The sequence below is a fragment of the Piliocolobus tephrosceles genome, chromosome 13 (genome assembly GCF_002776525.5).
Source record: "Piliocolobus tephrosceles isolate RC106 chromosome 13, ASM277652v3, whole genome shotgun sequence".
Lineage (NCBI taxonomy): Eukaryota > Metazoa > Chordata > Mammalia > Primates > Cercopithecidae > Piliocolobus > Piliocolobus tephrosceles.
Window position 1 is genome coordinate 62,353,790 of NC_045446.1, and position 25,530 is coordinate 62,379,319.

General features: G+C 41.3%; 1 pseudogene; it reads left to right on the forward strand.

Annotated features, from left to right (window-relative positions):
• The window catches only part of LOC111540968, a 32,726-nt pseudogene extending 7,669 nt beyond the window's left edge, over positions 1–25,057 (forward strand).
• Positions 25,058–25,530: the final 473 nt, after the last annotated feature.

The following is a 25,530-nucleotide window of genomic DNA, read 5'->3' on the forward strand; positions in this document are numbered from 1 at the left end:
AAACTCTCTGGAACTGGTGAAAAGGACTCACTTAAGACAATAGAGTGGGGAATAAAGGAGTTATGATCTCTCACTGAATTTCCTGTCCTGGGTTAGTTCACAGACTTAGAGCCTCATGAATGGGGTGAAGGCAAGTTTACTTGAGCAAGAAGGATTTATAAATACCTTCATATATATTCCTTTTTTGTTTTTTAAAGACAGAGTCTCACTCTGTCATCCAGGCTGGAGTGCAGTGGCATGAATTCTGGCTCACTGCAACCTCCGCCTCCTGGGTTCAAGCAATTCTCCTGCCTCAGCCTCCTGAGTAGCTGGCATTACAGGTGCCCGCCACCACGCCCAGCTAATTTTTGTGTTTTTAGTAGAAACGGGGCTTCACCATGTTGGCCAGGCTGGTTTAGAAATCCTGACCTCAAGTGATCTGCCTGCCTTGATCTCCCAAAGTGCCGGGATTACAGGTGTGAACCAGGGCGCCTGGCCTCCCTTTGTATTCTTTATAGGCGTCCTCAGAAAGGCCTCTGGTCATTTTCCAGGATAACTATTGTGGGTTTAATTGTGTCTCCCCAAAAGATATATTGAAGTTCTGGTCCCCAGTACCTATGAAATAGGTGACCTTATTTGGAAATAGTTTATTTACAGATGCAGTCAGGTTAAGGTGAGGTCATACTGGTTTAGCCCTAATCCAGTGACAGTCTCCTTAGAAGTTTTGTTGTTGTTGTTGTTGTTGTTGTTTTTAACCTTATAAGAAGGGAGAAATTTGGACACAGAGGGAACACCAGGTGAAGATGGAGAATAAATTTCTGTTGTTTCAGGCTACATAGTGTATAGTATTTTGTTATGGCAGCCCTAGGAAATGGATCCAGTAACTGTGACCTTGGGAGTATTGGACATTGGCTCTAATGCTAATCTTTGGAGTTGTAGTTGGCACAGTGATTAATGAATCACTCAGAGTGAATGAAGGCTTATGGAGTCAAGTGACAAATTGACTTTCGATTTTTTTCTGAGAGAGGGTCTTGCTATGTTGCCCAGGGTGGAGTGCAGTGGCATGATCATAGCCCACTACAGCCTCGAACTCCTGTACTGAAGCCAGCCTCTTGCCTCAGCCTCCTGATTAGCTGGAACTACAGGTGTGTGCTACCATGGCTAGCTACTGTTTTTTTTTTTTTTTTTAATTTTTCTAAAGACGGGATCTCACCATGTTGTTTATTCTCGTCTCAAACTCCTGGGCTCAAGTGATCCTCCTGCCTTGGCCTCCCAAAGTGCTAGGATTACAGGTGTGAGCCACTGTGCCCAGCTGCAAATTTTGATTTTAGTGTACCTTACTGTCACTCCAGTTCTTAACCCATTTTCCTCTGATTTCTTTAGTTCCCGAGTGTATAGTTAGACTAGATATATTCAGCAAACAGCAGAATCCCCATGTTTCTTCAGTCCATGGAATATGGCCACTATGGTTGAAAGGGCCAAGCAAAAGCACTAAACCTTCCACCCTATTGAAATTATAAACAAAGAGGAATAATGTCTTGCTGGGGGAAATGCGAGATTAGTGCAACCATCAAAGATCTGAAAATTTAGAAGTGAAAATTCTTGTTACTTACCCATTTAATTTACCTGTTTGGCTCATGAAGAAGTCGGAAGGGCCTTTGAGAATGACGGTGAATGATTGAAAGGTTAAGACAGATAATGACTCCAGTTGCATTGCTCTTGTAGATGTGGTTTCTCCACTAGAGCAAATCAACAGCGCCTCTGCCACCTGCAATAAAGTTATTAACTTGCAAATGTTTTTTCCCTATTTCAATAAACAAAGAAGACCAGAGGTAATTTTGTTTATCCTGGCAGGGGCAGAAGTACATTTCCACTATTTTGCTTCAAGAACTGTGTTAGCTGTCTGCCTCTGTGCCACAATTTAGTACACAGGGACTTTGATAATCTTAAAGTCTCATAGCACATTACACTGGTCAACTATGATTATGATAAAGTGCTGATAAATCCTAAATAGCAGAAAGTACTGGGTACCCTGAATGCCTTAGTGAGTTGTTGTTGTCAGCGTTTTGGATTTAAGCCATTCTAGTAGGTGCATAGTGATATCTCATTTATTGTTTTAATTTGCAATTCCCTGATGACATATAATGTTGAGCATCTTTTCATGTATTTATTTGCTGTCTGCACGTATCCTTTGGTGAGGTGTCTGTTCCTATGTTTTGCTGATTTTTAAATCGGGTGATTGTTTCTTTATTGTCCAGTTTGAAAGGTTCTTGTATATTTTGGACACTAGTCCTTTATATGTGTTTTACAAAGATTTTATCCCAGTTCGTGGCTTGTCTTCATTCTCTCAAAAGCATCTTTTGCAGAATAGAAGCTTCTATTTTAGTAAAGTCTAACATATACTTCTTCTTTCATGAATTGTGCTTTTGGTGTTGTATTAAAAAAATCATCACCATCTTCATTTGTATAGTAGTAAATAAACTTTAAAAATAGTAAAATAAATAAATAAATAAATACATAGAAAATCATCACCAAACCCAAGGTCATCTAGATTTTGTCTTATGTTATCTTCTAGGAGTTCCATAGTTTTGCTTTTTTTTTTTTTTTTCTTGAGATGGAATCTTGCCCTGTCTCCAGGCTGGGGTGCAGTGGTGCGATCTTGGCTCACTGCAGCCTTCACCTGCCGGATTCAAGCAATTCTCCTGCCTCAGCCATCTGAGTAGCTGGGACTACAGTTGCATGCCACCACACCCAGCTACTTTTTGTATTTTGAGTAGAGATGGGGTTTCACCAAGTTAGCCAGGATGGTCTCCATCTCCTGACTCCATGATCCTCCCACCTCGGCCTCCCAAAGTGCTGGGATTACAGATGTGAGCCACCTCGCCCGGCCTGCACTCTATTTTTAGGTCTGGTCCGTTTACATATATATTCTTTTCTTTTTCTTTTTTTTTTTTTTTTTTGAGACAGAGTCTCATCTGTTGCCCAGAATGGAGTGCAGCGGTGTGATACCGGCTCACTGCAAGCTCCGCCTCCTGGGTTCAAGCGATTCTCGTGCCTCAGCCTCCCAAGTAGCTGGATTACAGGTGTGTGCCACCACATCTGGCTAATATTTGTATTTTTAGTAGAGACAGGGTTTCACCATTTGCCCAGGCTGGTCTTGAACTCCTGGCCTCAAGTGATCTGCCCACCTTGGTTTCCCACCCACAGTGCTGGGATTAACAGGCGTGAATGAACCACAGCATCCAGCCTTGCAGGTATTATTTCTATTCCCATTTTAGGGATGAAAACAATTGAGTTGTAGAGGGGTTAGGTGATTTACATAATGTCTTAGGGGCTAGCAAATGGCAGAACTGGGATTTAATCCCATGCAGCATGTTCTTTCAGTATGAGGAAAGATACATCTTGATATGTAAATTTATTCTACATATTGACTTCCAATTATGAATGTTTTTCACTCACATCACCCAATCCATAAGTTTTTCTCCCTCTAGTATCCCAATATGCCATATTTCACTAAGTCTAAGACATCATGGATTATAAGACACACCTTTATATACCACTAAGAGAGATAAAAATTACAAAAAAGTACAATGCTTTCTTATCATTTAGAATTTTTATCTTACATTTATTGAAAGAATTCTTTTAGACTTTAGATGTATAATTTGTTATATATCACTCTTATGCATGCATGCAATAAAAATACAAGCAAATTAATTGGTAAAAGTATTTCTAAAACTCCTTTGCATTCAGAGTCCCATTTTTTATTTTTTTATTTTTATTTTTTGAGATGGAATCTCGTGCTGTCACCCAGGCTGGAGTGCAGTGGTGAGATCTCAGCTCACCACAACCTCTGCCTCACAGGTTCAAGTGATTCTCCTGCCTCAGCCTCCTGAGTAACTGGGATTACAGGTATGTGTCACCACGCCTGGCTAATTTTGTATTTTTGGTAGAGACGGGGTTTCTCCATGTTGGTCAGGCTGGTCTCGAACTCCCGACCTCAGGTGATCCGCCTGCCTCGGCCTCCCAAAGTGCCAGGATTACAGGCATGAGCCACCGCTCCTGGTGTCCCATTTTTAAAAATTGTTATTAAAAAAATTTTTAAATTTTAAATAGAATAGAAATGGGGGTCTCACTCTCTTGCCCAGGCTGTTATCAAACTCCTGGGCTCAAGTGATCCTACTGCCTCAGCCTCCCAAAGTGTTAGGATTACAGGCGTGTGCCACCACGCCCAGCCCAGAGTCCCATTCTTTTTAATCATTTTTTAGTCTCCAAGATGTTGTTGCCCATGCTTTTTTTTTTTTTTTTTCTTTTGAAACAAGGTCTCACTCTGTCACCCAGGCTGGAGTGCAGTGGCGCGATCTCTGCTTACTACAACCTCCTCTTCCTGGGCTCAAGCAATTCTCCTGCCTCAGCCTCCCGAGTAGCTGGGTTTATAGGCATAATTTTTTTACATTTTTAGTGGAGATGGGGTTTCACCATGTTGGCCAGGCTAGGCTAGTCTCGAACTCTTGACCTCAGATGATCCACCTGCCTCACCTTCCCAAAGTGCTGGGATTACAGGCATGAGCCACTGTGCCTAGCCATACTTTTTTTTTTTATTTTTTTTATTATACTTTAAGTTCTAGGGTACATGTGCATAACGTGCAGGTTTGTTACATATGTATATATGTGCCATGTTGGTGTGCTGCACCCATCAACTCATCAGCACCCATCAATTCATCATTTATATCAGGTATAACTCCCCAATGCAATCCCTCCCCCCTCCCCCCTCCCCATGATAGGCCCCATTGTGTGATGTTCCCCTTTCCGAGTCCAAGTGAGCTCATTGTTCAGTTCCCACCTATGAGTGAGAACATGCGGTGTTTGGTTTTCTCTTCTTGTGACTTTTTAGAACACAGTATCCTACTTCATAATTTCAAGACTATTGGTGATACTCTTGAAAAAGAGAGATCCACTATTAACAGTGAGATTTTCTCCCAAACAACTAATATTCATTCTACAAGTTCTGATACTGGCACTTTCTTGACTTTATCAGAAGGTATGTGTGAAAACTTTCTAGACAATAAACAACACTCATATTCTTTCCTCGAATGGTCCTTAAGTGGACTAAAATGCTTAGGAGTGGCAGTTATCCAGTCATGCCACCAGGAATAACAATCCCATGTAGGCGTGGCAGTGGCATCTCTCCCACGGTCACTTCCTGGCTGACAGTGATTCTGATGGTTCTCGATTTCAGATGTTCAGATTTCAGTTTTGATAACACATGTATCTTGGGATCCATGAAACAAACAGTAGTTGTATACCAGTTTTATCAAAATTTAGTTGTACTTTATGTCTTAATCAGGTAAATATATTTACCATGATTATTTTAACTTCTTTGTACCAATTTTTACTTTTCCTGGAATTAATAGTTGTGTTTTAAAAATTTGCTTAGTTTTCTAAGTTGCTATCATTATCCTCTTCTAAGGAATTGTAATACTTTAGAGATACTCTTTTCCACACAGTCAGACATATTAGGTCTTCTATCAGTCCCTTTTTTTTCCTGGAGACTTCTCTTCTGGAGCTTTCTGAGGTCAGCTGGATTATTATTTCCAGTTCTTCACTTCCTCTCTGTGACAGAATGATACGCCCATGCTTTTTGCCATGAACTTTGCAGTATCTCCCATTAGAGTAGGGGGAGTATATTTCCCTGCTCCACTGATGGTGAGCATGACCCTGTGACTTGCTTTGGGCCAAGAATGGTAATAGACACGAGAGGAGCAGAGGATAAAAATGTGCCTGTGTAACCTGGCTTGCTTCTTGAAGTTCTGCAGTTCACTATGACAAGTACAAGGCCTGGGTAGATGTTGGTTCAAGGAGAACGAGAAAACGTGGGGAAAAGACCTTAAAAGGAACCTCATTCTAGAGCCAAGCCCAACTGGGTCCAGCTGTATTGACTGAACCCTCGTCAGAATGCAGAGTCATGAACATGAATCATCTTTGTTGTCTTAAGCCACCGAGATCTTGAGGTTCCCTCTTACTACGCTCGCCATCACTGGCCATCAGAGAAATGCAAATCAAAACCACAACGAGATACCATCTCACACCAGTTAGAATGGCAATCATTAAAAAGTCAGGAAACAACAGGTGCTGGAGAGGATGTAGATAAATAGGAACACTTTTACACTGTTGGTGGGATTGTAAACTAGTTCAACCATTGTGGAAAACAGTATGGCGATTCCTCAAGGATCTAGACCTAGAAATACTGTATGACCCAGCCATCCCATTACTGGGTATATACCCAAAGGAATACAAATCATGCTGCTATAAAGACACATGCACACGTATGTTTATTGTGGCACTATTCACAATAGCAAAGACTTGGAACCAACCCAAATGTCCATCAGTGACAGACTGGATTAAGAAAATGTGGCACATATACACCATGGAATACTATGCAGCCATAAAAAAGGATGAGTTTGTGTCCTTTGTAGGGACATGGATGCAGCTGGAAACCATCATTCTGAGCAAACTATTGCAAGAACAGAAAACCAAACACTGCATGTTCTCACTCATAGGTGGGAATTGAACAATGAGATCACTTGGACTCGGGAAGGGGAACATCACACACTGGGGCCTATTATGGGGAGCGGGGAGGGGGAAGGGATGGCATTGGGAGTTATACCTGATGTAAATGATGAGTTGATGGGTGCTGACGAGTTGATGGGTGCAGCACACCAACATGGCACAGGTATACATATGTAACAAACCTGCACGTTGTGCACATGTACCCTAGAACTTAAAGTATAATAAAAAAAATTAAAAATTAAAAAAAGAAAATGATAATATTAAAAAAAAAAAGAAAAAGAAAACACTGACCAATTGATAGGGTTTGGCTCTGTGTCCCCACCCAAATCTCATCTGTAATCCCCAGGTGTCAAGGGAGGGAAGCAATTGGATTATGGGGGAGGTTTTCCCTCATGCTGTTCTCATGATAGTGAGTCTCATGAGATCCGATGGTTTTATAAGTAGAATTTTCCTGTGCCCTCCCTCACTCCCTCCTGCTGCCTTGTGAAGAAGGTGCTTTTCTTCCCCTTCACGTTCTGCCATGATTGTAAGTTTCCTGAGGCCTTCCAGCCCTGTGGAACTGTAAGTCAATTAAGCTTCTTTCCTTTACAAATTACCAAGTCTCAGGTATTTCTTTATAGCAATGTGAAAACAAACTAATAAACCAATATAGCTTCTGCCTTCCTGCACCAATCTGGACTAGCAGTTGCTCTGCAGAGCTGTTTTTCTGGGATATCTCTTTGCTTATCTCTTGGGTTGTGTCCCCCATTTATTGAATTCTGTGACTTCCTTCTTCTCAGTTTATTTCCTTGTTTTGATGAAGCCCATCTTCAAATAGCTTCCTGAGAATGGGTGCAATGGTAGGAATATTTTTTGAGATGCCAAATATCTAAACGTGTTCACTTTATTATCACATTTAATTCATAATTTGGCTAGGTGTGGATTTCTAGGTTGAAAGTAATTTTCTCTCAGAATTTTGAAGGCATTCCTATGCTGTCTTTCAACTTGCTTGTTGTTTTTGAGGAATGCATTATGATTTCCTATTCTTTGCATGTGATTTCTTGATATGGTTTGGCTCTGTGTCCCCACCCAAATCTCATCTCAAATTGTAATCCCCATGTGTCAAGGGAGGGTCCAGGTGAAGGTAATTGGATCATGGGAGTAGTTTCCCCCTTGCTGGTCTTGTGAAAATGAGTGAATTCTTAGGAGATCTGGTGGTTTTGTAAGTGTTTGGTCATTTCTCCTGTGTTCCTTCTCTTTTCTGCTGCCTTGTGAAGAAGGTGCATGTTTCCCCTTCTCCTTCTGCCATGATTGTAAGTTTCCTGAGGCTCCCCAGCCATGTGGAACTGTGAGTCAATTCAACTTCTTTCCTTTATAAATTACCCAGTCTTGGGTAATTCTTTATAGCAGTGCGAAAACCAACTAATACACTTATTTTTCCTTTGGGAGTTTTTAGAATCTTCTTTATGTCCTGAGTATTCTGAAATTTCCTCATGATATGGCTGGCTCAGAATCTATTTTCAACCACTGGGCATTCAGTGGATCTGAAAACTGATGTCTTTTAGTGATGAAAACATTTATTGTGCTATTTATTTGATAATATTCCCTCACTCACTTAATCTCTTCTTTTTGAAGCACCTATCATGTGGATGTTGGACATCCTTAATTACTTTTCTAACTTTATATGTTCTCTTACATTTTCTGTTTATTTTGGTTCTGCATCTTGGGAGATTTTCTTAAGTTTATCTTCCAGTTTTATTTTGTTTTGTTTTGAGATGAAGTCTCACCCTGTCATCAGGCTGAAGTACAGTGGTGAGATCTCAGCTTACTGCAACTTCCACCCCTCGGGTTCAAGTGCTTTTCCTGCCTCACCCTCCCCAGTAACTGGGACTACAGGCGCACTCCACTACACCCAGCTAATTTTTGTATTTTTAGTAGAGACGAGGGTTCACCATGTTGGCCAGGATGGTCTCGACCTCTTGACCTCATGATCTGCCCGCCTCGGCCTCCCAGAGTGCTGGTGTTACAGGCGTGCGTCACCGTGTCCAGCCCCAGTTGTTTTATGGATTAAAAAAATTTAGCTAACATGTCTTAAAATTCTAAGTTACTCGATTCTGTTAGTGTTCCTTAAAAAAAAAAAAAAAAAAAGGCATATTGGCCAGGTGCAGCGGCTTACGCCTGTAATCCCAGCACTTTGGGAGGCCAAGGTGGGTGGATTGCTTAAGATCAGGAGTTCAAGACCAGCCCGGCCAATATGGCGAAACGCCATCTCTACTAAAAATACAAAAATTAGCCGGGTGTGGTGGCACATGCCTCCAATCCCAGCTACTGGGGAAGCTGAGGCAGGAGAATTGCTTGTACCCAGGAGGCAGAGGTTGCAGTGAGCTGAGATCGTGCCACTGCTCTCCAGCCTGGGTGACAGAGCTAGACTCTGTCAAGAAAAAAAAAAAAAAGGCATATTGTTTTTGTTTGATGGTCATATTATTTTTTCTTTTCTCTCTCTTGATAGTATAGATTTCAGCGGAAGGTTTCCTGTGTTGTTTCTGCTTCCTGTTAGTTTTCTTTTTCCTGGTTATATTTTTGGTCTTTCATGTTCAACCTTTCCTTACATGTCTGGTGACTCTCTTTTCCTTTCTTGTTTAAGAGTGTGGTACCACAAAGTTTCTCAGAAGTTCTGTGTGGGTGTGCCGAGTTTCTGAAATGTAGTTATTGTATGGTGATGGGATAGGGACTCAGCCATTTTGCTGGAGGATGTAAAATGTCCTATCTATAGCTCTTTTCTCTAGGATCATTCAATGTCTTCAGAGACAAATTTTCAGTATTCTGCCCAGGAAGGAAATATGCCTGACTGCCACTGTGCTTGGAGCTTGTGCCAGAAGGGCTAGGGTGTTATAGTAGGCTTGTTTTCAGTTCTCTGTTTTTGGCACAGCTCTTGCCTTTTGCTGTTCCTAGGTCCTGAGCCTGGAGGCTTTCAGGGTAGATTCATCCACAGGCTAAAGCTTTAGACTCTTGTGCCTGTGGAGAAGGCATCATCAGCTGACCAGAATGGAGGAAGAGACGTGGAAATCTTAGAGCGTTTTAAAAATAAATGCTCCGGTCAGGCCTGCTGGCTCATGCCTGTAATCCCAGAACTTTGGGAGGCCGAGGCAGGTGACTTAACTTGGGGCCAGGAGCTTGAGACCAGCCTGGCCAACATGGTGAAACCCCATCTCTACCCAAAATACAAAAATTAGCCTGGCATGGTGGCGTGTGCCTACTCTGGAGGGTAAGGCAGGAGAATCGCTTGAACCCAGGAGGTGGAGATTGCAGTGAGCCGAGATTGCACCACTGCACTCCAGCCTGGACAACAGAGTGAGACCCTATCTCAAAAAATAAAAATAAACGTTCAATCCTTGCCCCTATTTTCAGCCCCATGTTGCATCCCACATTCTCAGAGCACCTGGTGCTTTGCATTCCTGAACTCTTCTTGGGTTCTGTGTTATGAATTTGATTCTTTCTTTTTGACATCCCCTCTGTAGTTATTGGGTATGCACCTTTCTTAGTTCTGCTGACTTCTCTATTCATTTTTCATATTTTCCATTTTTAAGAGCATGGAAGCATATTAGAAAGAAAAGGCAACTTATAATTTCACTGACTAGATAATCCCCAATTAAATTACATGCACTGGCCAGATGATTAAAAATAAATAAAGAAATAAAAAGTTGAAATGAAAAGTGAGAAGTATTCCTTTCCCTAGTCCCTCTCTCAAAAGGAAATCTTTGTGAACATTTCCTTGTTCAACATTTCCTTGTTCACAATTTCCTTGTTTAATTTCTTTTTTGTGTTTTTGAGACAGGATGTTTGCTCTGTCGCCTAGGCTGGAGCACAGTGGTGCTATCACAGCTCACCACAGCCTCGACCTCCTGGGCTTAAGTAATCCTCTCACTTCAGCCTCCTGAGTAGCTGGGACAACAGGTGCATACCACCATGCCCAGCTAATTTTTGTATTTTTAGTAGAGATGGGCTTTCGCCATGTTGCCCTGGCTGATCTCAAACTCCTGGGCCCAAGGGATCTGCCTGCCTGGTCTTACCAAAGTGCTCTGAATACAGGCGTGAGCCACTGTACCTGACCCTTGTTTAATTTCTTCTAGAAATTAAAAAACACAAAACCACCCTGTATCTATGCGTTTGTGCAGGTGCACGTATACAAAAAGGATAAAGCCATACAGCTATATAGATAAAATTGTTTTAAAATCAGAGTCTCACTTTGTCACCCAGGCTGGAGTGCAGTGGCATAGTTTCAGTTCACTACAGCCTCCACCTCCCAGGTTAAAGTGATCCTCCCACCTTAGCCCCCCAAGTAGCTGACATTACAGGTGCACCACCATGCCCAGCTAATTTTTGTGTTTTTGTAGAGATGGGGCTTCCCTATGTTGCCCAGGTTGGTCTTGAACTCCTGAGCTCAAGTGGTCTGCCCACTTTGGCCTCCCAAAATGCTAGGATTACAGACATGAGCCACAGCACCTGGCGTTAGATAAGATTTTCAATAGTATTCCTAGAGCTATTTCACTATTGGCACATGCAGATTCATCTTGTTCTCTTATTGGCTGCATCATACCATATTGTAATGGACATGCTGGTTTTGAAACAATATCTTGAGAGCACTGGGAAAACTGCAATTTGAAAGATTCCCTTTAGCAAATTCTTCTTGTAGAACACACAATTATTTGGGGATAATGAATACTTAATTAGTTTTTCAGGTTTGGACACTTGTATTTTAATACATCAAGCTTTCTTAAAGTGATCCCACCTGTAAATGACAGATGACTACATGTATAATTACATGGGTGTTAGGTGAGATTCTCAGTGAGGATGTGAGAAGAACTTGGGAATCTCAGTTTCAAGAAACAGAAGCTGTACCTGAAGGGATATTCCAGCTAAAGGAAAATAAAAGTTAATTTTAGGGATACTCTGTTTTTTTGCCCTAACAGCGGATAGGTTTCAGGGAAAACCGGGACCAGGGACCCAGATACTACTGGTATTCTCTGATGTTACTATAAACATTCATGTGCAAGTTTTTGTGTGGACATACAGTTTTCAACATATTTGGGTAAAACACCTAGGAGCAGAACTGAAGGATCATGTGGTAAAAAGTATGTTTAGTTTTGTAAACAACCACCAACTGTCTTCCAAAGCTGGTGCATTATTTCACTTTTAGCTCTGCTCCTGCCTGCATTTTGCTCCACTGGACTCTGCTCTTTTCCCCCCAGAAGGTAAGTTTCCTGCACTATTCTGACCCTTGGAGTAGACAACTTGGTTATGGACAGCTCCAGACCTGTACATCCTAGTTAGGCGCTCGAAACAGAGACTTGTGACTGTTTCTCCGTTCTAGTTTTAAAATTTCTGGAGGAGAGGGAAGTCTGATTTGCCCTGGTGGGTCAGGTTGTCACATCAGAACCAACGAAATCTATCTAGATGTGTCCACGGAGCAGTGTCATAGCTATTAACATGACAGAAGCTTTGATAGGTCTTTGGGTCGTGGGAATGGGTTGGGAGAGAGTGTTGCAATAAGAAGGGGAGTGGTAAGCACACTGTCACTTAGGAGTCTGTGGTTACAGAATCTTCTAATTCTTTGGTGGACGCTTCCTGGAAGGGAGAAGTTTCAGTGGTGCTATCATTCAAAGAAAGTTCAAGGCTAGGCACGGTGGCTCTCACCTGTAATCCCAGCACTTTGGGAGGCCGAGGTGGGTGGATTACCTGAGGTCAGGAGTTCAAGACCAGCCTGGCTCACTTCATGGTGAAACCCCGTCTCTACTAAAAATACAAAAATTAGCTGAGCATGGTGGCACGCACCTGTAATCCCAGCTACTCGGGAGGCTGAGATAGGAGAATTGCTTGAGCTTGGGAGACAGAGGTTGCAGTGAGCCGAGATAGTGCCATTGCACTCCTGCCTGGCCAACTGAGCGAGACTGTCTCAAAAAAAAAAGAAAGAAAGAAAATTCAAGCCCTTTGTGAAGGTTTTCTAATGACCATGACAAGAGTTCCTTGGGTCACAGAAAAGAGAAGAGACCCTACCCAAATGAAGATGCCTTTACAAGTTTGGAGCACTCACCCCTCTCTCTAGGGTTCCAAAGCTATGTAATCCTTCCAAGCAAAATTGGAAAGCAGTTGACTTGCAGGCTGTGGTGGCTTAGAGCTTCCTTTTAACCATTTACGGAGTAGGTCTTCATTTCTTGATGTAAATTCAAGCATCCCCCTGATATCACATTCCATCTTCCTGAAGAACTTCTTTAACATTTCTTGTAATGCAGATCTGATGAATTCTGTCACTTTGAGTTTGTCTGAAAAAGTATTTCACTTTCATTTGTGAAATATTTTCACTGGGTATAGTATTCTGAACTGATGGGTTTTTTCTTTTTAGTACTTGAAGTATGACCTTTTATTCTCTTCTAGCTTGCATAATTTCTGGTGAGAAGTGTGCTTTGTTCTTCTCAATGTAATATGTCTTTTCTCTGTCTGTTTTCAAGATATTCTCTTTGAGTTCTGGAAGTTTAAGTCTGATGTGTCTAGGCGTGTGTGGTGGTTTTAAAATATGTATGCATATTTTTAATGTATACTGCTATCTCTATATCCTTTAAAAGGTGAAGCTTAAAGGCTGGGCGTGGTGGCTCAACGCCTGTAATCCCAGCACTTTGGGAGGCTGAGGTGGGTGGAACACCTGAGGTCAGGAGTTCGAAACCAGCCTGACTAACATGGAGAAATCCCATCTCTACTAAAAATACAAAATTAGCTGGGCATGGTGGCGCATGCCTGTAATCCCAGCTACTTGGGAGGCTGAGGCAGGAGAATCGCTTGAACTCAGGAGATGGAGGTTGCAGTGAGCCAAGACCACACCATTACACTCCAGCCTGGGCACAAGAGCAAAACTGCATCTAGAAAAAAACAAAAAAAGTGAAGCTTAATTCTCCTTCCTTTGCATTTTTGGGACTTCTATTGTAATGAATGCAGTATGGTGGGAGTGGTGGTGTTCTGCTTCTGACGCTTAGAGCATGTAAGACATTTTGGCTTCTGCCTGCCTCCCCCTTAGATTGCTCTGGCGGTACAAATTGTCACGTTGTAAGGACTTTAAACTGGTATGTTTTAGTCATCAGGAGACTATACTTATTTTATATAATTAATTGCCTAAGAAATGCTAAATGGATGAAGCAATACTGCAATGGGAAGAAACAAAGATAAAAACCCAAATCATGAGATTATTCCATGGAGTCTTACTGATTTGTTCTTCCTGCAAGCACTTGGTAAACATCTATGGCGTGTCTAAGTATGCCCAGGTGAGCTACAGAAATCAGGTAGAGGAAGGAAGAAGTTTTCAACTTTAACCTGTTAAAATATGAGCCATAACTTTTTGGATACAGCTCTATTTTTCTCTCCCACATTTTAAAAAGAAGCTCTGTCTATTAGAATGTGGTTCATTCAACTTTTAAAAATCGACAATGTTTTAGAGCAGTTTTAGATTCACAGCAAAGTGGAGTGAAAAGTATACAGTGTTCCCATACCGCCCTCTCCTCCCCTAGCACCACCCACCCCCCAACAAAGCCTCCATTATCGACATTAGCATCAGATTGGAATATTTGGTACAACCAATGCACCAGTATTGACACATACATCATAATTGACCAAAGTCCATAGTTTATGTTAAAGTTCACTGTATTTACATTCTGTAGGTTTTGACAAATGTATAACATATGCCCACACTTATACAGAATAATTTCACTGCCCTAAAATCCTCTGTGCTCCACCTATTGATCTCTCTCCACTTAAGTCCCTAGAAATCACTTCTGTTTTTACTGTCTCTATAGTTCTGTCTTTTCCAGAATGTCATATAGTTGGAATCATACAGTATATAGGCTTTTCAGAATGACTTCTTTCACTTAGTGATAAGAATGTAAAGTTTCTCTGTGTCTTTTTATGGCTTAATAGCTCATTTCCTTTTAGCATTAAATAATATTCCACTGTCTGGATGTACCTAAATTTCTTAATCCACTTACCTATTGAAGGACATTTTAATTTCTTTCAAATTTTGACAATTATGAATAAAGCTGCTACAAACATTCATGTGTAGGTTTTTGGGTGCACGTAAGTTGTCAACATAGTTGGGTAAACACAAAGGAGCTCAAGTGTAGGATCATATGGTAAAAGTATGTTTGGTTTTGTAAACAACTGCTGTCTTCCAAAGTGACTGTATCCTTTTGCATTCCCTCCAGCAATGAATGAGAGTTCCTGTTGCTCCACCTCCTTGTCAGTATTTGGTATTGTCAGAGTTTTGAATTTTAGCCATTCTAAAGTGTAGTGGTATCTCATTGTTTTAATTTGCAATTCCCTAGTGACATAGGATGTGGAGGATCTTTCCATATGCTTATTTGTCATCTGTATATCTTCTTTTTTTTTTTTTTTTTGAGACGGAGTCTCGCTCTGTCACCCAGGCTGGAGTGCAGTGGCGCTATCTCTGCTCACTGCAAGCTCCCCCTCCCGGGTTCACGCCATTCTCCTGCCTCAGCCTCCCCAGTAGCTGGGGCTACAGGCGCCCACCGCCACGCCCGGCTAATTTTTTTATTTTTTTTAGTAGAGACGGGGTTTCACCGTGTTAGCCAGGATGGTCTCGATCTCCTGACCTCGTGATCCGCCCGTCTCAGCCTCCCAAAGTGCTGGGATTACAGGCATGAGTCACCACGCCTGGCATCTGTATATCTTCTTTGGTGAGGTGTCTGTTCAGATCATTTGCCCATTGTTTAATTTGGTTGTTTTCTTATTGTCCAGTTGTAAGCATATATTTTGAATATTCCTGTATCACATATGTCTTTTGTAAATATTTTCTCCCAGTCTGTGGCTTCTTTTCTCATTCTCTTGACATTTAACTTTGATATATTACATTTTTTTTTTTATTTTTAAAACTGACATATAATTTTTGAGATATAAAACACTGAGATATAATTCACATAATAAAATTCACTCTTTAGGCCAGGCACAGTGGCTCATGTCTGTAATCCCAGCACTTTGGGAGGCCGAGGTGGTGGATCACTTGAAGTCAGGAGTTTGAGACCAGCCTAGCCAACATGGAGAAACCCTGTCTCTACTAAAAATACAAAAATTAGCCAGCTGTGGTGATGGGCACCTGTATTCCCAGCTACTCAGGAGGCTGAGGCAGGTGAATTGCTTGAGCCCAGGAGACAGAGGTTACAGTGACCCAAGATCGCACCACTGCACTCCAGCCTAGGCGACAGAGTGATACTCTGTCTCAAAAAAGAAAAAGGCTGGGCTCGGTTGCTCACGCCTGTAATTCCAGCACTATGGGAGGCCGAGGTGGGCGGATCACAAGGTCAGGAGATCGAGACCATCCTGGCTAACATGGTGAAACCCTGTCTCTACTAAAAATACAAAAAATTAGCCGAGAGTGGTGGCGGGCGCCTGTAGTCCCAGCTACTCGGAAGGCTGAGGCAGGAGAATGGCGTGAACCTGGGAGGCAGAGCTTGCAGTGAGCCAAGATCGTGCCACTGCACTCCAGCCTGGGTGACAGAGCGAGACTCTGTCTCAAAAACTAAAATAAAAAATTCACCTTTAGAGTGTACAATACAGGGATTGCACAAAGTTCTGCAACCATCACCACTATGTAATTCTAGAACATTTCATCACTCCAAAAAGAAACCCCAAGCCCATTATCAGTCATTTCTATTCCCCTTTCCCACTACCTGGCAATCACTAACCTACTTTCGGTCTTTCTGAATTTGCCTGTCTGGACATTTTCATATAAATAGAATCATCTACTATATGGGATTTTGTAACTGGATTCTTTCATTTTGCATATTTCAAGATTCATGTTGTAGTATAAATCAATACTTCATTCTTTTCATGGCTGAATAATATTCTATGTATATGTATTGATACACTATATTTTATCCTTTAATCAGTTTGAGTAACATTTGGATTGTTTCCACTTTTTCATTATTATGAAAAATGTTGCTATGTACATTGGGTACAAGTTTTTGTGTGGCTATATGTTTTCATGTCTCTTAGGTATAAGCTAGGAGTAGAATTACTGGGTTAGATGGAAACTCTATGTTTAACTTTTTGAGTGACTGTTAGGCTTTTTTCCAAAATGGCTGCCTCACTTTACATTCCTACCAGTAGTGTATGAGAGTTCAATTTCTCCAAATCCTCACCAACAATTGTTATTGCCTATCTTTTTGATTATAGTCATTTTGGCAGGTATGTATAGTGATATCTCATTGTGGGTTTGATTTGCATTTCCCTGATAGCTAATGACACCGAACATCTTTCATGTGCTTTTTAACCTTTTATGTATCTTCTTTGGATAAATGTCTATTCAGATCCTTTGCCTGTTTTAAAATTGAGTTAATTTGCTTTTTATTGTTGTGTTTTAAGAGTTCTTTATATACTCTGGATACTAGACTCTTATCAAATCTATGAGTTTCAAAGATTTTTCTCCCATTCTATAGGTTGTCTTTTTACTTTCTTTTTCTTTTCTTTTCTTTTCTTTTTTTTTTTTTTTTTTTTTTTTTTTTTTTTGAGATGGAGTTTCACTCTTGCTCAGGCTGGAGTGCAATGGTGCAATCTTGGCTCACTGCAATTTCCATCTCCCGGTTACAAGCCATTCTCCTGTCTCAGCCTCCCAAGTAGCTGGGATTACAGGCATGCACCACCACTCCCAGCTATTTTTTTTTGTATTTAGTAGATACAAGGTTTCACCATGTTAGCCAGCCTGCTCTTGAACTCCTGACCTCAGGTGATCCACCCTCCTTGGCCTCCCTAAGTGCTGGGATTACAGTCGTGTGCCACCGTGCCCGGCATCTTTTCACTTTCTTGATAGTGTCCTTTAAGCGCAAAAGTTTTCATTTTCCTTTTTTTTTTTAAACGGAGTCTTGCTCTGTCACCCAGACTAAAGTGCAGTGGTGCCAGCTCTGCTCACTGCAACTCCCACCTCCTGGGTTCGAATGATTCTCCTGCCTCAGCCTCCTGAGTAGCTGGGATTACAGATGCCTGCCATCACACCCAGCTAACTTTTGTATTTTTAGTAGAGACAGGGTTTCACCATGTTGGCCAGGCTGGTCTCAAAACTCCTGGCCTAATGGTGATCCGCCCACCTCAGCCTCCCAAAGTGCTGGGATTACAGGTGTGAGCTGGCAGGCCCAGCCAAAACTTTTCAATTTGGATGAAGTTCCATTTATTTTTTCTTGTTGTTTGTGTTTTAGTGTCATATCTAAGAAACCATTGCAATATCTAAGAAACCATTGCTTAATCCTAAAAAAAAAAATTGTGGTAAAACATACAAAATATAAAACATCACAGTTTTGACCATTTTAAAGTTTATAATTCAAAGGCATTTAGTACACTCACAATGTTATGCAACTATCACCACTATTGGGTTCCAGAACGTTTCATCACCCGAAAGAAAACCCTACACCAGTTAAGCAGTTACTCCATTCCTCCCTTTCTCCATCCTGGCAACCACTCATCTACTTTTTGTCTCTCTCTATATGCATACTCTGGACATTTCATATAAATGAAATAATACAATATGTGGCCTTTTATGTCTGGCTTATTTCACTTAGTATAATGTTTTCAAGGTTCATCCATGTCATAGCATGTATCAGTACTTCATCCTTTCTATGGCTGAATAATATTAATGATATGGATACACCACATTTAGTTTATCCATTCATCAGTTGATGGATATTAGGGTTGTTTCTGTCTTTTGGCTATTGTGAATAGAAAAAGAAAAAACATGCAGAACTTTTTGTTTGAACATCTGCGTGTCTCTTAGGTATAACCTAGGAGTAGATTTGCTGGGTCATATAGAAACTCCGTTTAAGCTTTTCAGTGACTGGTAGACTCTTTTCCAAAGTGGTGCATCATTTTACATTCCTACCAGCAATAAATGAGGGTTCACATTTTTCCATATCCTTGTCAATACTTACTTCGTTACTTTGTTTTTGTTTTACCTTATAGTCATGCTAGTGGGTGAGAGTAGTATCGCATCATTTTGATTTGTATTTTTCTAATGACTAATGATATTGACGATATTAAGTATCTTTTCATGTACTCATTGGCCTTTTGTACATCTTTTTTTGAAGAGATTACAACTATATCTTCTAAGAGTTTTATCATAGTTTTAACTCTTATGCTTAGGTCTTTGATCCAGTGTAAGTTAATTTTTGTGTATGGTGTGGGGTAGGGGTCCAGTTTTTTTTTTTTTTTTTTTTGTATGTGGATATTCAGTTGTCCCAACATCATTTACTATTCTTTCCATATTAAGTTTCATAATTTTTCATTGAATGTTGGACATCATGTGTAGAACAGTAGAGACTGTAATAAATAGTATGAAGGCCTAGAAATGAGCATGCCTCTCCTTTTCATAGGCTGTTTCTGTGGGTAATTGAGGTAATTTAGTCTAGATTTGATCTGGTTTTAGGTTTTATTGTTACTATGGTTACCTTCAGTGTACCATCAGCTTTAAATTCCTCTAGCATTACCTTATGGTTAGGGTGGAGGCTGGGTTGGTAAAACTTTATCAGTTTTTTTTTTATGTTTCAAAATTGATTAATTTTCCTCTTGACTCTTTCTATTCTTTTTGTCCTCATGGGTAATTACATTTTTTCCACATTTAAAAATTGTGAAAAAATATACATAATATAAAATTTGCCATCTTAACCATTTATAAGTGTATATGTACAGTAGTATTAAATACACTTCATATGTTGTGTAAGCATCACCACCGTCCATCTTCATAATTCTTTTCATCTTGCAAAATGGAAATTCTATACCCATGAAACCATAGCTCCCTATCCCTTCCTCCCCACAGACTCTGGAAACCACAATTCTACCTTTTGTCTCTGTGATCTTAACAATTCTATGTATCTCATATAAGTAGAATCATACAATATTTTTCTTTTTTTGTTAATTTGTATGTATGTGTGTGAGGCAGAGTTTCACTCTGTTGCATGAGCTGGAGTGCAGTGGTGTGATCATGGCTTGCTGCAACTTCAGCCCCCCAGGCTTAAGTGATCCTTCTACCTCAGCCTCCACAGGCCAGTGCTACCGTACCCAGCTAATTTTTTTCATGTTTTTGTAGAGAAGAGGTCTTGCTATATTGCCCACGCTGGTCTTGAACTTCTGAGCCCCAGCAATGCTTTCACCTCAGCCTCCCAAAGTGCTGGGATTACAGATGTGAGCCACTATGCCTGGCCAACATTTGTCTTTTTGTGACTGGCTTATTTCACTTTGCATAATGTCCTTAAGGTTCACCCATATTGTAGCATATGTTAGAATTTCCTCCTTTTTATGACTGAATAATATTCTGTTGTATATATATACTACGTTTTGCTTATCTGTTCATCTGTTGATACTTGTGTTGCCTCCATGTTTTAGCTATTGTGAATAACACTGCTCTGAATATGGGTATACAAATATCTCTTTGGGACTCTGCTTTCAATTCTTTTGGTTATATACCCAGAAGTGAAATTGCTGGATTATATGATGATTCTATATGTAATTGTTTTAGGAACCTCCATATTGTTTTCCACAGTGGCTGTATCATTTTACATTTCCGCCAACAGTGCAAAAGGGTTCCAACTTCTCCAAACCCTCATCAACACTTGTTATTTTCTGATTTTTTAAAATAGCAACCATCCTAATGGGTCTGAGGTGGTGTCTCATTGTAGTTTTACTTCACATTTCCCTAATGAGTACTGATGTTGAGTATGTGTTTTTGTGCTTATTGACCATTTGTATATATTCTTTGGAAAAATATTTATTCAAATCCTTTGCCCTTTTTAAATTATTTTTTATTGAAAAAATTGAGAGTCTAATTCTGTCAAGCAGGATGGAGTGTGGTGGCACGATCTCTGTTTACTGCAACCTCCACCTCCCGGGCTCAAGCAATCCTTCCACCACAACCTCTCAAGGAGCTGGGACCACAGGCATGCCCCACCACGCCCAGCTAATTTTTTTGTATTTTTGATAGAGGTGGGGTTTTACTATATTGTCCAACCTGGTCTCGAACTCCTGGTCCCAAGCAATCTGACTACCTCCACCTCTCAAAGTGCTGGGCTTAGAGGCATGAACCACTGCGCCCAGCTCTTCCCCCCCTCTTTTTTTTTTTGAGACAGAGTCATGCTCTGTTGCCCAGGCTGGAGTACAGTGGCGTGATCTCAGCTCACTGTAACCTCCGCCTCCCAGGTTCAAGCAGTTCTCCTGTCTAAGCCTCCTGAGTTGCTGAGACTATAGGCACATGCCACCATGCCCAGCTAATTTTTTTTATGTTGTTATTAGAGACCGGGTTTCACCATGTTGGTCAGTCTGGTCTCGAACTCCTGACCTCTGGTGATCCACCCACCTGAGCCTCCCAAAGTGCTGGGATTACAGGCGTGAGCCACCATGCCTGGCCCTATTTTTAAATCATGTTGTTTTGTTTTTTCACTGTTGAGATTTATGAGTTCTCTATATAGTGTGGATATTAATCTCTTATCATACGTATAATTTGCAAATATTTTTTCCCATTCTGCGGGTTGCCTTTTTACTCTCTTGATAGTGGCTTTCATTGCACAGATTTTTAAATTTTTTGTGAGCTCCGATTTATTTATTTTTTATTGTCTGTGCCTTTGTTGTCATTTCCAAGAAATCACTGTCAAATTCACAGTTGTAAAGATTAGTGCTATATTTTCTTTTAGAATTTTATACTTTCAGGTCTTACGTTTAGATCTTTGATTCATTTTGAGTTGATTTTTGTATATGGTTAGATAAGGGTCCAAATTTATCCTTTTGCATGTGGATATCCATATTTCCCAGCAACGATTGTTAAAAGACTGTTTTTTTCCCCATTGAATGATCCTGGCACCCATATAGAAAATCATTTGTTCATATATGCAAGCATTTACTTCTGAGCTGTGTATTCTATTCAGTTGGTTTATATGTCTGTCTTTATGCCAGTATCATACTATTTGATTAGTATAGCTTGTAGTAAGTTTTCCAGTCAGGAAGAATGAGTCTTCCAACTTTGCTCTTCTTTTTTAAGATTATTCAGGGTCCCTTGAAGTTCCATATGAATTTTAGGATGGGTTTTTCTATTTCTGCTAAAAACATCATTGGGATTTTGATACAGATTGCATTGACTCTGTAGATTGCTATGGAAACACTGGTAAATTCTTGTATGTTGAATCATCCTTGCATTCCAGGAACAGATCCTACTTGGTCATGGTATATAATCCTTTTAATATGCTGCTAAATATGGTTTGCTAGTGTTTTGTTGAGTATTTTTGCATTAGTAATCATAAGGGATATTGGCTTGTAGTTTTCTTTTCTTGTAGTGTCTTTCTCTGGCTTTGGTATCAGGGCCTCATAGAATGAGTTAGAAATTGTTCTCTCCTTTTTTTTTTTTTTAAGTTTGAGAAGGATTGGTGTTCTTTAAATGTTGGGTAGAATTCAGCAGTGCATCAGCTCCAGAGCTTTCATTTCTCAGGAGACTTTTTATTACTCATTCAATCTCCTTGCTAGTTATAGATTTATTCAGATTTTATATTTGTGATTTAGCCGTGATAGGTTTTGTGTTTCTAAAAATTTATCAGTTTCATCTAGGTTATCCAATTTGTTGGCATGCAGTTGTTCATAACACTCTCTGATAATCCTTTCTATTTCTGTAGAGTCACTAGTAATGCCCTTGCTTTCATTTCTGATCTTAGTAATTTGACTCTTCTCCCTCTTTTGCTTAGACCTAGATGGTGTGTCAATTTATTGATCTTTTTAAAGAATCGATTTCTTGTTTGATTGATTTTCTCTGTTGTTTTCCTATTCTGATGTTACGTATTTCTCTTCTCATCTTTATTATGTCCTTCCTTCTGTTGGCTTTGGTTTTGGTTTGTTTTTGTCTTTCTGGTTCCTTAAATTACAGTTAGGTTGTTGATTTGAGATCTTGTTTTTTAATGCAAGCATTTACAGCTATAAATTTCCTCCTTAGCACTGCTTTCACTGCATTCCATAACTTTTGGTGTGGTGCATAAATACTTACAGGTCATTATCATGTATCCGTTAAGTATTTTCTGATTTCTCTTGTGATCAGTTCGTTTGATTTTAATAATTTTATGAGTTTTTTGTCGTTTTACTACTGTTATTGATTTCTAACTTATCTTGCTCTGTCAGAGAAAATACTTTGTATGATATCTAAATTCTAGGGCGGTGTTGGCAACAGTGTCGGCAGCGGCTCCGGCGGGTGGCAGGAAGAAAACGGCGGAGTATCTGGCCTCCATCTTCCACACCTAGGAAGACAAAGTCAACTGTTCATTTTATTTCAGAATCGGTGCCATTCATGGAGACAGGTGCTCTTAGTTGCACAATAAACCGACCTTTAGCCAGACCCTTGCCCTCTTGAACATTTACCATAACCCTCAAAACTCTTCCCAGTCTGCTGCTGATTTGTGCTGTGAGCAATGTTGAGATGCAGGAACACTATGATGAATTTTTTGAGGAGTTTTTTCAGAAATGGAGAAGTATGGGGAAGTTGTGGAGATAAACGTCTGTGGTAACCTGGGATACCACCTCGTGGGCAACGTATACGTTGTTTTGTGTCCAGAATTGGTGGGTCCTTGGTCTGACTTCAAGAACGAAGCCACAGACCCTAGCGGTGAGTTTTACAGTTCTTAAAGACGGTGTCTTCAGAGTTTATTCCTTCAGACATTCAGATGTATCTGGAGCTGCTTCCTTCTGGTGGGTTCGTGGTTTCGCTGTCAGGAGTGAAGCTGCAGACCTTCATGGTGAGTGTTACAGCTTCTAAAAGCAGCGCCTCTGTAGCTGTTAGTTCTTCCTAGTGGGCTCCTGGTCTTCTTGGCTTCAGGAGTGAAGCTGCAGACCTTCTCAGTGAGTGTTACAGCTCATAAAGGCAGCATGAACCCAAAGAGCGAGCAGCAGCAAGATTCATTAGGAAAAGCAAAAGAACAAGGCTTCCACAGCATACAAGGTGACCCCAGTGGGTTGTGGCAGGTTGGCTTGGGCATCCTGGTTTTATTCCCTTATCCGGCCCCACCCACATCCTGCTGATTGGTCCATTTTACAGAGAGCTGATTGGTCCATTTTACAGAAAGCTGATTGGTCCATTTTGACAGAGTGCTGATTGGTGCTTTTATAATCCTTGAGCTAGACACCCAGTCAGAGTGCTAGTTAGCTAGATACAGAGTACCAATTGGTGTATTTACAAATCTTGAGCTAGACACAGAGTGCTGATTGGTGAATTTACAAACCCTGAGCTAGATACAGAGTGCTGATTGGTGCATTTACAATCCTTGAGCTAGACACAGTCACAGAGTGCTAGTCCTCCAAGCTTCCACAAGGTTAGCTAGATACAGAGTACCAACTGGTGTATTCACAAACCCTGAGCTAGACACAGAGTGCTGATATGTGTATTCACAAACCCTGAGCTAGACACAAAGTGCTGATTGGTGCACATACAATCCTCTGGCTAGATGTAAAAGTTCTCCAAGTCCCCACTGGGTTCAGGAGCCCAGCTGGCTTCACCCAGTGGATCCTGCACAGGGGCTGCAGGCGGAGCTGCCTGCCAGTCCCAAGCTGCGCCTGCACTCCTCAGCCCTTGGGCTGTGGATGGGACCGGGGGGCACTGGGCAGGGGGCGGCGGCTGTCGGGGAGGCTCAGGGAGCCCACTGCAGAGGAGGCGGGCAGACATGGTGGGCTACAGGTCCCGAGCCCTGCCCCGGGGGCAAGCAGCTAAGGCCAGGCCAGAACTTGAGTGCGGAGCCGGCAGGCGGGCACTGCTGGGGCACCAGGTGCAACATCCGCAGCTGTTGGCCCGGGTCCGAAGCCCCTCACTGCTCTGGGCCTGCAGGGCCAGCCCACCACTCCGTGTACAGGCCAAACTCCCAGCGTGAACTTGCACTGGCCTGTGAGCGCAGCTTGCAGCCTAGGTTCCCGTGAGCGCCTCTCCCTCCACACCTACACCTTCCTGCAAGCAGAGGGAGGCAGCTCCAGCCTCAGCCAGCCCAGAGAGGGGCTCCCACGGTGCTGTGGTGGACTGAAGGGCTCCTACAAGCACCCCCAAAGTGGACGCCGACTCTGACGCCGAGGCCGAGGAGGCACTGAGAGTGAGGGCTGGTAGCACATTGTCACCTCTCAGTTTTGCAGTGAGGAAGATGTGGAAAAGGCTATGATTGACTTGAATAACCGTTGTTTTAACGGACAGCCAATCCACGTGGAGCTGTCGCCTGTGACTGACTTCAGAGAAGCCTGCTGCCTTCAGTATGAGATGGGAGAATGCACAGGAGGTGGCTTCTGCATCTTCATGCATTTGAAGCCCATCTCCAGAGAGCTGCGGTGGGAGCTGTATGGGCGCCATTGCAAGAAGCATAGATCAAGATCCTGATCCCTGGAGCGTAGTTCTTGGTCTAGAGACCGTGGCTGTAGCGGTGGTGGAGGTGGTGGCGGAGGCCAGCGTGACAGGAGGCCATTGAGAGATCATGAAAGATCTGGGCGATTCTGAGCCATGCCATTTTTACCTTATGTCTGCTAGAAAGTTGTGGTTGATTGACCACAACAGTTCATAAGGGAAATTTTTTTAAAAACAACAACAAAAAAAAACTCACGAACATGGGTTTCTGAAAAAAATTTGTAGTGATAACAGTAATAAATAAATTCTATTGAGACAATTTGTGGCCTAACATATCTTGAAAAATGTCCCATGTACACTTGAAAAGAATGTATATGCTGTTGTTGTTGAGCACAGTGTTCTGTATATGCCCATTATATCTAGTTGGTTTACTGTGTTGTTTAAATCCTTTATTTCCTTACTTATCTTCTTTCTGGTTCTTCTATCTAATACTGAGAGTAGGGTATTAAAGACTCCAACTACTTTTTTTTTTTTTTAAATATTGTACTTTAAGTTCTAGGGTACATGTGCACAATGTGCAGGTTTGCTACATATGTCATGTTGGTGTGCTGCACCCATTAACTCTT